Source organism: Branchiostoma belcheri, unplaced genomic scaffold (assembly GCF_001625305.1).
Source record: "Branchiostoma belcheri isolate BF01 breed outbred unplaced genomic scaffold, Haploidv18h27 scaffold23, whole genome shotgun sequence".
Taxonomy (NCBI): domain Eukaryota; kingdom Metazoa; phylum Chordata; class Leptocardii; order Amphioxiformes; family Branchiostomatidae; genus Branchiostoma; species Branchiostoma belcheri.
In genome coordinates, this window is record NW_017803824.1 from 789,270 (window position 1) to 795,709 (window position 6,440).

Below are 6,440 nucleotides of genomic sequence, written 5' to 3' on the forward strand. Positions count from 1 at the left end.
AAAACTATCAGATAGAAGAGAATAAGAACATGTTGGATGTTCAACTAACTGGCTACGTATTCTCTGTGGGAATTGTCTGCAACGTACTTGGAAACGGCGAGGACAATTTGTGATTACTGTAACATTAATCAGTTCGTTATTGCAACTCTAAAAAATACACGCTTCGGGTAGTTCGGTCTACCTTCCCCGCTTAACACGGACACAATTTAGTCTAATTTTATGGATGGATATAGAACGTCTCGGTGTATTTATCCAGGCAATATTTTGTGGCATTATTTCATCACCCGGAGGGGTGAACGTACTATACGGTCAAAACAATTTGGACTTTCCTCTGAAATGGAAAACATTACTGTGTAGTGGGTACTGAGGACCCTGTCCATAGAATCCTGGTAATAATGTCCTACGAGAATTCACCTGGCTTTAAATGATGCCAGACAAATCTACAAATTATTTCATTATGTAGTAGGGTAAACGTACTCTACGGTCAAAACAATTTGGACTTTCCTCTGAAATGGAAAAGATTACTCTGTGGTGGATAATAAGGGCCCTGTCCATCGAATCCTGGTAATAATGTCCTACGAGAATCCAACTGGCTTTAAACGATGCTAAACAAATCTGTACAAATTATTTCATTATCTAGCAGGGTAAACGTACTCTACGGTCAAAACAATTTGGACTTTCCTCTGAAATGGAAAAGATTACTCTGTGGTGGATAATAAGGGCCCTGTCCATCGACTCCTGGTAATAATGTCCTACGAGAATCCAACCGGCTTTAAATGATGCTAGACAAATCCGTACAAATTCACGACGCGCTGTTCTGAATACACAGAGGAGCACTTTCTTCAGCACTTATCATAGTGTTGAAAATAGCAAAAACGGCGTGACCACGGGTGGCACATAAGTACATAATACCTCTTCAAAGCCGTTCTAATACAGAAGGCGTGAAACAATATTCCGACGCGACGTGAGTTTTTCTAACAGCATGTCAGAAACTTTGGAGAAGACTCAGCGCGCGAAGCTGGCGTGGGGAGATAGACTTATTCTGGGAGGAAAGACGTAAGAAGTAAGACTCTAGCTGGGCGGTATCAGTGTCTGCCGATCAGGCCGTGTTTTCGACGTCCTACTGAGAAGATTACTGAAATACTCTTTCCAGATGAATACGCCCTGGGTTAATGTATATATTAAGAGAATTATTCCTCAGCAGACCAATATCCTTTGCATCGCAATCATCCTTCAGTAAGACATCTTCATACGCATGATTACAGTTTGGAACGTCGGTGAAGGTTAGACATCCAGGTAATTGTAACGTCGGTGAAGGTTAGACATCCAGGTAATAAGATACGCCAAAAAACAGTTACTCAAGCAACTGGATATGATTTTGGAAACGGTCAGTGACACTACAGAACTTGTGCAGAAATGCAGGTTGTGCAGAAGCAAGAACGTGGCCCCAGATGTCTTACCGAGGAATGATTGCTGTGCAGAAGATGTCGTTCGGTTGAGTAATGATTCCATTCTACTCACACACACCCAGGGCTAATGGAAAGACTCCCTGTGCCCACCTGTTGTGAATGCGGTTCCTAAGACCACATTAGTAGTAGCACGGTTTTGAATCATGATTCATTTCTTTGCTTTTGTGAATCGTGTACTGTAATGTTTTCGTATTTTGGGAGTTCATCTTGTAATTATGTTTTATTTCTGATGCATTCTAATGAACTAAACACAAATGGATAAGTGAATAATACGTTATGGACAAAAGCTTTCTTGTATAGTGACTGTGACATTTCAAAGGAAACCATAAAGCAGTTACAATACGCCTGTCGGACTGTTAGTGCTAAGATATAGACATTATTTCTACGTTGACATGCATCAAAACCTACATAGTCGCTGCCCTGAAAAGCATTTCCCACAGACTTGTTACCATTTGCTGACTCCTACTCGACTTGATCATTAAAGACAGGTTTTAAATCTAAGCCTTAGGCCACACCAATTTAATTTATTGGTTGTCGGATTTTTCCAGAAAAAAAGTCAACACAAAAGGCTGGGTTGATATTCAAACAATGAATTTTGAACTTTTAACCAAACCACTGCATTGATAGATGGAAAAACTGTAACAACTAGGAAGAAAATATGAGCATATTTGAGTTGATTCAGAACAAGATTTTTTTGCAAACCAGAAAAAAATGAACAGGCGAATCCGAGAACCAACAAATTAAATCGGTGTGGCCTTATCTTAAAAAAAACCCAAACGTTTCAATATTGCCAAAAGTGACATCTTCATCCCGAACCTTACCCTCCTCTTAAATCTACAGATCAAAGGCTATCTCAGTCAGACCAAAGGGTCGATTCATCTGCGGTTTCTGTCTCCAAACCGTATCAATACGTTTCCATTATTAATGGCCCTTTAACCTGTTTCACTCCGCGGAAATCCCGGCTGCTGACTCGGATGTAGATGTTATTTTCAGATGTCATTATTTAGAGCACATTGTCGCATCGATTGACCCATCTCTAAGACAAGGGGGAGTAATACTAGTGCTGGGTAACCTTACCGCCCATAGATGTAATCTCTAAGTAGAGGTTTGGGTTTTGACTTATTTTTGGCGTATTTTTAAGCTTATTTATCAGGGTTTCTTTCATTTTGTACTGGAAGTTTTTTTTCGCCAACCCGACGTAAAAAGATTCCAGTCCAAAAAAGAAATCCCGATTAAAAAAAAGCATAAAAACACCCCAAAAATAAGCCAAATTCCAAACCTCTGCTTGGAGAGTACCATAGATGCACAAGATGCACACTGGTGAAGCAAGCTGTAGGCTATCAAGAAACTCTGGAATATTAGCTTATCCTGTAAATCATTAGATACATCACTGCATCTACACTCAAGTTACACCTACCCGATTAAAACCATTATACTATAATTAGAAAAAGGGAGCAAATTTAACGGAGGTCATTATATTTTTCCTGTGTTCATACTATAGGATTGGGAGACATTGAACATCTTCTATCCACATTTGGTGCTTGCTGCAACATAAGAATGTATTTAACAACGAACTGTCGGGACTGCTTCACACAATATAATAGCGTTATGATAACTCATTGAGAGTAATTTTGCATCACTTCCGACAACCACAGGAGAATAGAGGGGCGACCACTGTTCATTATAGCGTGTGGCGGTTATTCAGCCGTAATCCCGCAGAGAATGACCACAAATTGAAACACGATTTAAGTGAATAACGCTGCGAGCGAATCGATACAATTATCAAACACGGACTTTTATTAAGAGCTGTCCCTGACCTGATGCATACATCACATCACCCGTGATTCTCTGTGACTGTGCTGAGTTGGGCCACGCCGACTTAATTTTATGGATGACATCCTCTAAAGACCCCAAACTAGTGCGCGCGGGCGAATAAAAAATCCGACCAAAAATAAAAATGCTACTAAACCACAGGAATACAAAGTTGGTATTGTGAATTTGCGGCAGTACATAGCGACGTATACAACAAGCCGGCACATGCTGGCTTTTTGCGTAATTTATGAATCGGCACTGTACGTACTGAGTTCTTGAGTCGTGGAGCTTCAGTAGCCTGGGTGCCCAGCTTCGTATTGTCGCTAACTACCATGTTAGCGACAGGCCTAGAGCCAGGCCAGAGCCTCAGTGGACGTGATTTTTTTTTAGAACAGGCAAAAATCAGTGCGCGCGCGGATGTTATCCATAAAATTAAAGCGGTGTGGCCTTGTTTTGTGTGCTCACAGTGGAGGCAGTACAGGCGAATGCACAAGAACTGACAAACGACTCCTGAAGGTTTTAGTACTGTGCAGAAAGCATGAACTTTATGTTTTTGATGTGGTTGGTTATGCTTCTATTCCGCCCACGCAAATCCTCCTGTATCTGTCGGCAATAAAGTTTACCATCGACCCACCGTGATCATGTCTTCGTGCCCAGAAATAAAAGAAGCTACATCAGAGTCATATGTGCTCATCATTCACCTTTTGTGTCGTTCGTTAGATGTGCTTACGTCTAATTTCTGGGAGGTTCCCAGTGTCAGTAGGAATTACGTGTGATGTCAGGACCGCCATGTATGGATTTGGTAGCCTCCGTAGCAGGCTTATAGAATTGGGGGTTTGGTTGTCTTCGGCTGTTTTCTGATGGGGCTAATTCACCCAGGCCGGCTATGTTGTCTATATGCAATCAGGGATTAGCACATAAAAGCTCCCAAAGACCATGAAGACCCCCAAAACCCACAGTTTTGGGCATGCTATGGAGGCTACAGGTTTGGGTTGTCTCCTTCAGGCGTGGAGAGGACGGCATTCTGTCATTCATCACTGTGGCCCCTGGCACAGGCAGGGTCATGCTCCAGGTGTACATACATCATCTGTACGGTTTTATTCGTTCTGTGGAAACCCTACGTGAATGTGTGAGCGGCGCCAGAGAACGGTGGTATTCATACTGAAATGTTTGAGGTTCGGAGAGTAGCTAGAGTTACTCTCCAAGCAGAGGAAAATAGACAGCAACCTTTTTTGTCTCCCTCCTCTGAAAAAAACGGACATCTACTCTTCTACCTACTATTACGAATGACCACCGAGACAAGGGCTACTCTCCAAGCAGAGGTTGGGAAGAATTGTGACCTTTTTTCATATGCCCTCTATTTCTAGAGGAGGGAGGACAAAAAACGGGCAATGTAGAGGTACTCTTGTCTTGGTATTCCTTCGTAATTGACGACTAGCTAGGCCTGAATTTGAAAAAAAAAAATAAAATCATAGTAAAACGCTGAACTTCATTCCAACAGACAGATTATACAAAGATCAAATTTTCAGCGACCACTGTCGCCTTCATCAGGATAATTAATGACCAATCACTTCAAAACGTAAGTTCAACGTTTTACTATTATTATTACCAACACAGATGAACTTTCGTGATAAAAATCAAAATCAACAACCGGAAATAGAGTCAGCCCCATGTCTGCACGTCGTCTGTTCCTGTATCTCCTTATCCATCTTACTAGCGGGTCCGCAGCGGCAAGCCTACCCGGAGGAGGTCATAAACAGCCCGGGCTGCCGGTATGTTTCCATCACGACGGAGACAGCCGCTGGTCCCGGGGCAGATTTTATCATGTGGAGATTGTGACGAGATTTAATACTGTGATGCTCACCCGCTGGTCATGCCGAATGGGTGCGTGTATGTTGTTAAACTTTTTTAAATTATTACTTTTTATGTGTAACGCACTACACTCGAATACAATATCGCACTTTAAGAACGTGTTAAAATTACTGAAGGTGTCGCAAACTTTTTAAAATTATTACTTTTATGTGTAACGCACTACACCCGAATACAGTATCGCACTTTACTACACCTTTAGTAATTTTAACACGTTGTTAAGCGTTATAAAATTATTAGTTTTTGTGTATGTATGCGCCAAGAGTTGTTAAACTTTTTAAAATTATTACTTTTATGTGTAACGCACTACACTCGAATACAATATCGCACTTTAAGAACGTGTTAAAATTACTGAAGGTGTCGCAAACTTTTTAAAATTATTACTTTTATGTGTAACGCACTACACTCGAATACGATATCGCACTTTAATAACGTGTTAAAATTACTGAAGGTGTCGTAAACTTTTTAAAATTATTACTTTTATGTGTAACGCACTGCAATAGAATACAACGTCGCACTTTACGACACCTTTAGTAATTTCAACATGTTGTTAAACTTTTTAGAATTATTACTTTTATATGTAACACACTACAGTCTACGCTCGAATACAATATGATATGCCGAAGGGGTGCATGTATGAGCAAAGGGTTGTTAAAATTTACAAATGATTCCTTTTTATAAGTAACGCACTACACTCGAATACGATATCGCACCTTACGATAACTTTAGTAATTTTAATGTGTGGATATGCCGAAGGGGTGCATGCATGCGCATGAGTTGTTAAAATTTACAAATGATTACTTTTAAACGTTACACACTACACTCGAATACAATTTCGCACTTTAAGACAATTTTAATATGTGGACATAATATGAGAAGAAGCTGTGACTAGTAATTTTAACACGTTGTTAAACTTTTAAAAATGATTCCTTTTTATATGTAACGCACTTCACTGGAATACAATATTGCACTTTACGATACCTTTACGATAGTAATTTTAACATGTGGATATTATACGAGAAGAAGCTGTGACTATCAGTGTAGAGGGAATTGCTCTCTTTATTATTTTATGTGTGATGTTCAGTGGGGAATGGTGATGTGTTATCAGTATACTCGTAATAATCTCTGTCAATCAAATCGGCATGATTTTGATTGATAAAATTTACATGCATTTTTACGAAGTTGTCCTGGAACACTTAAAGCCAAAACTGCCATGTTAATGGGTTGTCTCTTTGGGGGCAATAAAATATGATGACGTCATCCATATGGTCCATAAAGTCATTTTCACAA